Source organism: Muntiacus reevesi, chromosome 2 (assembly GCF_963930625.1).
Source record: "Muntiacus reevesi chromosome 2, mMunRee1.1, whole genome shotgun sequence".
NCBI lineage: Eukaryota > Metazoa > Chordata > Mammalia > Artiodactyla > Cervidae > Muntiacus > Muntiacus reevesi.
This window is the reverse complement of record NC_089250.1, coordinates 56129713-56139384: the sequence shown is the minus strand read 5'-3', so window position 1 is coordinate 56139384 and position 9672 is coordinate 56129713.

Below are 9672 nucleotides of genomic sequence, written 5' to 3'. Positions count from 1 at the left end.
CTAGGCTTTCAGGCCTTGGAGGTTGCCCCCTGCTCAGAGCAGTGCTGTATCTTCAGAGCCCATTGAACGATGTGAAAGAAACAACCACCTCTTCCTGTGCGCTCACCCTGTTTCTGGACTAGAACTCCAGCCCCCAGCTTGCTTGTCAGCCGTTGGCTCTGTCCACTGTCAGTTCTACTCTCCAAGGGCTTCCCTGGTGGCTCAAACCATAAAGAATCTGCCTGCAACGCAGGAGACCCGGGTTCAATCTGTGGGTCAGGAAGATCCCCTGGAGAAGGGAATAACAACCCACTCCAGTATTCTTGCCCGGAAAATCCCGTGGACAGTGGAGTCTGGCGGGCTACAGTCCATGGGGTTGAAAAGAGTCGGACACGTCTGAGCAACGAACACGAGACATTAAAGAAACCCTCCATCCTGATGGGCTGCGGGAGAAGGAGCCGCACATGTGTGCCCCGCTGGGCTCATGTTCTGAAGAGATGACCTTATGGGTCGTGTTCCCACTGAGGTTTGTGTGGCTTTCTCTTGAGGTGAACCTCCAGGCATCTGCAGATACGGTGATTGGAAACGTTGCCTGTGGGCAGCGAGCTCCCTGGGTGCTGGCCCTCAGGCATGACGAGCTGGTGGGTGGTTCCTCCCGAGGACCCACATTGGTGGTAGGACAGGCCGCGTGTAGTTGACCCTGTTGATGTCCTGAACATCCTTTCAGGACTCCGAACCTAACCCAGAGTTGGAGCCTAGAACTCCTCTTGGTTTGTCTGTCTGAGTCGTGTAGCACCAACAGAATGACTCACCTGGGCTGGCATCATTTGTTTCTCATTTTATCAGCATGTTACTCTACCTGCTTAATTTTGATCACCAGGATCCCCTATTCTAGTCAAAATGTGGGCACCATCTCGAGAAACCGGCTCCCTGTCTCCACAGAGGAAACATTCATTGGTTGGGTGTAGGGAGGATGGGACAGCCCTTTGGTACTCTGATCCATTAACTAAGTGTCCTCTTCTCAGACTTAGAGGACTTGGTATGTTTAATGTCAGTCACACTTTGAAACTCAGCCCTGTGGACATGTGGGCCCAAGTTGTAGATTCCTCTGTGTGTAAGCCTAAAATACCTAATTTCCTCTCTCCAAATTCCCTTGAGCACCCAAACGCCACCTCTCACCTTGCTGCCTGATGTTTTTGTTTATTTTGTTTTCAAATTGAGGGGAAACACCCCCCTTTCAAAGTGATGGGTAATGAAAGTAATGAGGGTGCTGAGTGGGCATGTGGAACCTCCACGTGTCGATGTCAAACTTTCCTGAGTCCTACACTGAGCACCCCCACCCCCACCCCAATCCTATAAGTTCACGGACGTGATCTCAGTGGCCAGATTCATGGCTGACTTCCTCTCAAGTCTCGGGAAGTTTTCACAGGTCCTCTCATCCTCCTGGTTGGGAACAAGAGGTTTAGAGAGCTCTAGGTGGGGGAACTCTTTAAGAAAGGTGACATTTTAGGGTATGTCACTTAAAAGCAGTTTCTCTAGATCTTTTGGGTCCCTTGAAACCGTAGAGTTTGGCTAAGTGGAATGATGGGGAATGATAGATCATTTCCAAAGAAGATAACGTCTGAAAGTGCCTCCACCTGAGGACCTGGAGTTGGACAGTGGGCATCAGCTGTGTGCAGACCCCTCCCCGCTTCCATGCCACTGTCGGCAGTCTACCCATCTTCTTCCAGCACAAAGGGACATCCCACAGCATCAGATGGCAAGGACTTGTGAACAATTATCTGGTCAATTGAGGCAAAAGAAAATAATTGTTTATCCAGTTGTCCAAATGAGCTTTCTGGCCTGTCCTGAATGTTAAGGATAACTGCACACACAGGTCCCTATCTCAGCTCCATAATCTGCCTAAAATGAATCCCTTAGGTGAGATGGCATTCAACATAATGCACATTTAAATAGGGCTTAGTTAACATAGACTACTGGATTTAGCAGTTTCTGTTTGTCAACTGTTAGTCTGCAACTGCTTTTAGCTAATTGTCCAAATTCCACCATCAGTAATGACGGCTTCTCTCGTTTTGTGGATGTCGTAATGGAGGTGGAGGCAGAAGGGCTCTGGTTAGCATCGTTTCATCTCTTTTTCTCACAGGAAGTGCTGAGGGAATCAAATGTGTTTTTGTGTGTGTGTTTTTTAACTTGGTGTTCTGACTCAGGGCACCATAATAGACCTCCATTTTCATCAGCTATCAGGGAAATAGAGCAACTCCCCCTCTCCCCCAGAAGCTTCCCCCTTTCCCAGATGGGGAAACAGAGCCCACCGCGGGCTCGCCAAGGTCACATGACCAGTGAAACCCACGGCGGGAACTCACATCTTCAACTTTGTAATTTTCAGATCAGCACTGTTTTTGTTTATGCCCTTTTAATTGTTCATCTCTTTCCATTTAATATGACCTTCTTCCAGAAAGACTTAATGGTCAAGATGTGATTTGGTAAAAGCTTCAAGGATTTTTTTTTTTTTCTTGTTACAGAGATTAGAGCAGACTAAGGCTAAGAGATTTGCAAACAGTGGTATGTCATTACCCCAAGTTCAGTTTTTCGTGTAATTGGTGCAGAGAGATTGCTGCCGATGACTCAGGCTGCCGCTGGGCAGACAGCAACACTGCTTTGGTGACCTGCCTCCGTGTGCATACGTTTCCGTCTGTGCTTGTTTATATAAAAGGTGTGCGTCTACACAAAATGCTTGCTGAGATGGATCGTGTCATGTTCATGTTGTAAATAATAAAAAATAGTCCCAAGCAGAACTGATTTTACAATTGCCTGAGAACGTAGCGCTTCATTTCCACGCTAGGCAGTGGCTAGAAATTGATTTTTTTAAATCCAATTAAGCCTCAAGGTTGGTTATCCATTTAAAAGGTCGGCTGAGTTAAACGATGACAGTACCTTCAGTTCATGCTAATAATTAAATTTACACAGGACTTCAGCACTTACACAGTGCCTTGTGGAGGCCCATGTTGTATGTTTCTGCACAATAATGCCAGGAAAAATTCCTCAATGGGGGTGCAGACACAAGGCAGATCATGGTACCCGACTTGGTAAGTTCCAGAGCTGGTTGCCATCCAGCCCTTGCCACTCCTTCCCCTCCAACTGCCAAGTCCCCCAACACCAGACACTGCTCCCCACCCACCTCCCCTCTCCCTAGTCTGCCTCCAAGAGTACTGAAAGATGAGAAGTAGCCACTCGTTGAAAAAAAAAAAAAAGGAGGGCAGCTCTTGGTATATATGCTCCTTGGTTCCATGTGCTGCTGAATTTATAACAGTAACAAATCAATCATGTTTTAAAAATAGCACTTTATAGTACATATTTACTACGCGTTCCGTAACGTGTTAAGAAAAAGACTTGAGAATGTCTTTTATGGTTCTCGTAGGTGATATTTAAGTGTTACTGAATTTATGAAGATGTTAAGAGAACCACAGACCTGATTGGAATGCTTTTTACTCTGTTTGGGTTCTAATGTCACTCAAGTTTCGTAAATCACCAAGAAGGAATAAGTGAGCTTATTTTAAACCTAGCATTTTAACCTGCATGGTGATACAGGCAAAGTTGCTCCATCTTCGTACGTCCCATCCACAACTAGGAATTGGCCCAAAATAGGCAACCTTCCAGATTCAGTGAGAAAAAAAAAATACTGAATTTCCTTCTCATGAGCCTTAAAAAAAACCAGAAAACCAACAATTTCTGGTTAGTTTTCCCTTCCCCCACCCTTACCTCCACCCTGCTTAGCTGCCAAAATCATCAGCAGCAGATTCAGGGTTCTTTTTCACTTCTTAAGAGATCCACATTTAGTTACTAAGATAGATGTGCTGCTTTCCACAAGAGCGTTTCTGGGAAAAATGTGACTCAGGTTTTTGAAGATTGAGTCATTTTCAAGGTACTTGCGAAGCCTCCTATCTCAAAGGATCCAATAAATGAAGATTTTCTTAAAGAAACATTTGTTTTCATTTGGTTTGGTTTTGTAACTTTTTATTTTGTATTGGGGTATAGCCAGTTAACAATGTTGTGGTAGTCTCAGGTGAACAGCCAAGGGACTCAGCTGTACATATATATGTACCCATTCTCCCCCAAACTCCCCTCCCATCCAGGCTGCCCCGTAACACTGAGCAGAGTGGCCTGTGTTCTGCAACAGGTCCTTGTTGGTTATCCATTTTAAACACAGCAGTGAGTACATGTCTATCCCAAACTGCCTAACTATCCCTAGCTCCCCCCCCCCCCCCCGCAACCATAAGTTCACTCTGTGGGTCTCATTCTGAAGATTTCTTGATCAAAAATAAACACAGACCCCTCATTTTGCTTTCCTATACGTCTCCATTTTATATGCTGAGTTTGCTTCAAGGAATGTAGAACCAAGTTTGGTCTGTTAATGATTTCTCTCTTTCTTCCTTCAGCCCCCTTGTCCCAGGCTCCAGGTCTTCAGTATGCCCTTGAAAACTTTTGCAACCATGAAAATAATTTTGCCGGTATTGAGAAGTAAATAGAAATTTAGCTCCCAAGATGTGAGGGTTATTACTATCTGACACTCTGCCCTTCCTGGGAGAATAATTTCGGCTACTAGCACAGCAGGGGACCTCAGAGCAACTCATTCAGCCCCTCATTTTATCGAGAAGCCCTAAAAACTGATGTTAGAAGGAATGCTTTTGGTTGTTAATAAATGATTCCACTAGTAACATTTTTATTAACACATTCTGTCATCTAACTGATCCTGAAAGGTAAAAAACAGTTCAGATGAGATTACAAAATGTGCTTTTAAAGCAAAGTGCAAAAGATTTTGTGTAATATGCTGTCTTTTGCGTAAGATCTATGAATATACATAATCTTGTTTTTATTTTTCAAGAAGAAACAGTTTTTTTTATAAACTGAAAAGTAATAAAAATGGTTACTGTGGGAGAATGTGAAAAGGGATGGACTTCTTTGAGCATTCCTTTCCACAGCTTCATCTCTGGAACCACACAAATGTTTTACATATTGAAAAACTGAAAATGTAAAAAAACCACACATACATAAAACAGCTGTAAAACAAGAATGTTGCCCACCATCCAATTCTAACTACCATACAGCCTGAGAGGAATTCAGGGTGGAGATCAGGAATGAGGCTCTCTGTATACTGAGAAAGCAAGCAGAACTGGCCTTCAGATAGTCAGATACTGTCAGGAGAAAATTTCACGAGCATAGATTCTTGCATACTTTAAAAAGCACTACAATCTTGAATGATATATCTGTGCCTTGTGACTAACAGTAACCTACCACCAATAAGTATGCTTGATTGCACCTACCCCTTCTCTAAAATGCCATGTATACTGACCTCCCCCCCACCTGTAGGGAGCACTTCTCAGAGCTGAGAGACTGTGTCCTGGGCTGGAGTCCTCAGTGAGTCCCCAGGTAGAACCGAACTCATGGCTCTCATGTTGTGCATTATTCAGTTGACCCAGCAGACCCTTATGTTGAACTGACAGAAACAGGAATCTTGATGTACATCAGATAGACGACACACACAAAGGAAATTTGGATATATCCATGGGATGCAGTCTAAGGACAAGGAAGGGAGAGAGGAGGAAGGAAAGAAGGAAAAAATCTTGAACTTGATGTGGTGGCTTTATCGTCAGAGTGGAGGCTATTTGGTGAGAGTTGTAGAAATGAACAACTGATAATCCCTATAAAGCAAATCCTACTGCCCTCCTCTAAGAGTATCAGAAGCAGTGACACCCAGAGAACTGTGAGCACCTCTGGTATGCAGTTCTGGGTTTCTAAATAGAAGCTGTTACTTTCTTAACAGCAGTTACCCCAACCAAAAGGTAACAGGGTTCTTTGGAGAAATGACTGACTCTAAACGTGGGGCACAGAAGGGATAATATGAGTCCGGGGACCATCTTACTGTTCCCAAAAGGGAAGAAGTACACACGCCCGATAGGAACATGTGAAAAAGACATAGGAGCCTGCCTGATAGGCGATCACTTGCCTAAATGGAGATGCTTGAGCAGAGACACAGAGATACACTTAACTGCGTCCATTGGGCTTCCCTGGAGGCTCAGATGGCAGAAAATCTGCCTGCTGTGCCGGAGACCCAGCCTCAATCCCTATCCCTAGTTCAGGAAGATCCCCTGGAGAAGGGAATGGCAACCCACTCCAGTATTCTTGCCTGGGAAATCCCATAGACAGAGGAGCCTGATGGGATACACTCCATGGGGTCGCAAAAGAGTGGGACACAACTGAGCAACTGACACTTCCACTTTTCATGGTGGGGGGCAAGGCCGGCATCCTGGGTTTGCAGTCCCTGTAGTCACACAGACCCTGTTTTGGATTCAGTGCTCTGTCACCATCTTGAAACTCATTTTTGAAAAAGAGGCTCTGCTTTTTTATTTTTGCCCTGGTCCCCACAAATGATGGTGTTCTTTACTCAAGAACACCAGGCAGTGAGTGTAGAAGGGATGAGATAGCTGGAAAATAACCACATTGCAACCAATCCTTGATTCAGGCAGAGATCATTATTGGATTTGAAAGCCGTGGGGGAGAGGTTGTCAGGAAACAGAACATTCTAATAGTCTCAGAGTGTCACTCCATGCATTATAAAGAGGAAGCTGATTTCCATTCTATCAGTTATAAAGGGGCACGTTTACCTTTACCGTGAAGAGATCTGGCTGACCCCACTTAAGCCAAGTAAACAGCCTTAGCCAGTAAGGCGAGACGCCTAGGTTATGTGACTCCTGATGGGGTGCCGTGGGAAACGCAGTGGGCATAGTTGCCAAAAACGTTTAACCCGAATCTAATCATAAGGAAGCAATCAGGCGAATCCAGGCGGTGGGACCTTCTGGGAGTCAAGTCAATGTCAGAAAAGACAAAGGCAGGGATTGTTCTGGATTAAAGGAGACCAAAGAGACTTGACAACCCAGCAGAACGCCTGATCCTTATTTGGATCCTGGATTTAAAAAGAAAAGGCCATGAAGGACATTTTGGGGACAATTAAAGAAATTTCAATGTGGACTGTATATTAGATAACATTTAGAGTGGCCTCAATGTTAAATTTCCATGGCTCTTCTCATCAGGAGGACTAGAGTCCCCTTTTTCTAAGAGATGCACACAGGCATTTATAGTTAAGCGTATGCAGCTAACTTTAAATGATGCAGAGAAAAATAACCTATATGTACACAAATACACATATACACACACATATATATATGAACCTAGGTAAAGGGTATACAAGTTTATTGTACTGGTTTCTCAACTTTCCCATAAGTTCATGCATTTTTCAAAAAAGTGTTTAGGGAAATGTGATGTTTATGGCAATTAGTTAATTTTTAATCTTCTGAGGATTGCAAATCTTCCAGCTGGCAAGTCAGATGCAATATTTACTAAATGTTACAGGGAGGCTCCCGGAGCTCCAGGCGTGGTGATGAAGGGCACACACTGGATACAGGCAGCCTTTGGGGAGGTCATGAACAGGTCTCCCACCGCCTTTCTTGGATGGGGGTCACTTCCAGGCCACCTGCCCCATGGAGAGTGGTTGGAGCTAAGCCTTCCTCCATGTCCTCTGGGCGTAGGAAGTAGCAGGTCATTCTCAACCAGGAACAAGCCCTCCTTTGACTTCAGGTTGATCCTGACTGAGGCATGTTCACTGGCTTTCAGTGGCCACAAGGTCAAGTCCAAAGGCCAGGGCTTAGCATACATCTCAAGGCACACTGTATATGCAGCCATGGAAGCCACGGTGGTTCCAGAATGGCCCAGGGCTTAGCATACATCTCAAGGCATACTGTATATGCAGCCATGGAAGCCACGGTGGTTCCAGAATGGCCCAGGGCTTAGCATACATCTCAAGGCACACTGTATATGCAGCCATGGAAGCCACGGTGGTTCCAGAATGGCCCACATCTGCCTTCAACATACACACACACACACACACACCACCACCCCCCCCCCCCATCCCCAAAGCCTGATCTGGCCTGAAGCTCTTCAGAACTGGTACTTACATAATTTGATTGTATATAGATACTCTGGCATGAAATTAATACAAAAATGCACATGTCATACACCGAGAGCCATCTAATATGATATGACTTAAGAAATATGTTCTACGGTCTAGATGAACTTATTTGCAAAGGGAAATAGAGACACAGACATAGAGAACAAAGGTATGGATATCAAGGTGGAGAGGAGGGTTGGGATGGATTGGGAGGTTGGGATTGACATATATGCCGTACATTGGAAAAGACTGTGATGCTAGGAAAGATTAAGGTTAAAAGAAGAGGGTGACAGAGGATGAGGTGGTTGGATGGCTTCACTGACTCAATGGACATGAGTTTAAGCAAACTCAGATAGTGAAGGACAGTGAAGCCTGGGGTTTCTGTAGTCAGGGGTTGTAGAAAGTCGGACATGACTTAGCAACTGAACAACCACAAATGTATAAAAAATACATAACTAATGAGAACAACAACAACAAAAAAATGTTTTAGAATGTGACCTGTACCAAAATCTTCCTAATATGTCCTGGGAACTTTATTCTGATTTCTTCCAGAAGTTTTTAGTCTTTTCATCAATTCCTAAATTAAGTCTGAAGACGCAGTTGAGTTTGGAATGAGTTTCAAGTCGTCAGAAACATGAGTTACTTCTTGGGTTGCATTAAAGAGCCTGGTAAGTTGTTTTAAATTTTCATTTTTTTTAAGAAAATTAAATTTAGGTGAATTTTTCATTGACAGTGAAGTATATACTAAGCCATGGATTAATACCTTCATAAAAACTTATCTAAACAAAATGGGGCCTGCCTTATTTATGTTGAAGTCTGCAAAGTCCACAGTGAAAAGGGGGGAAAGTACTTTCCTGGAATATAGTTACATCTGTCACAAGCAGCATCTTGAGGAAATTGGCAGGCATGTGAAATGGAGTCATTCCTCAGTGTCTGTTTAGTTTGGATTTCTTCAATTCAGGGGTGGCTTAAAACCAAAATCAGGAATATCTGCTTCTAACAAGCATCTCCCATTTTCTCTTGCATTGTGTACATAAGTGTTCAATAAATGTTGGTTGGATTGAATCATCTTGTTCACCCTTTCTTGGGGCCATGGGGGTTATTCAGTGTATTCTTAAATATAAAAGAATTCTAAAGGGAAAGGTGATCTCTCTACCAACAGTTTCTCTCTCCCTCCAACTCCCTGTACACAAAAACTGCCAGATCCGTCTTTCTAAAATGTGGCTTGGATCCTCCCTCAGTTTGCAAAAGTCTGTGGATTGAATCAGACTCCCCGTGTTCCCTCCCCACCCCACCCCCACCCCCACACTCTTCCTGTTCCCTAGTCTCTGAGCTCTGGTTTCAGAGCCCTGTGGACACTGGGTCTGTCTTGTTAGCCTGCAAGTCCTGTTTTCACCCATTTGGGCAGGGCTTATTATGTCCCTCACCTTCTAGGAAATCAGCTCCCCTGCAGAGCGCCCGACTGCCTGTCTGCAGTGTATTTGCAAACAGAAGAAAGAGTGATAGATCTTCATACATGCTCTTCGTACCCTTTACAAATGTGTGAAAACATTCAGCTGCTGTAAAATCTTTTGAGGAAAATAGGATCCAATTAGCACCGACTTTTGTGTCAGGAAAGCTGAGGGTTTCGAAGGAATTCCTTACACTCGGTCAGAAACTGAGTGCCAAGGCCCTGAGAAAAAGGCAGACAC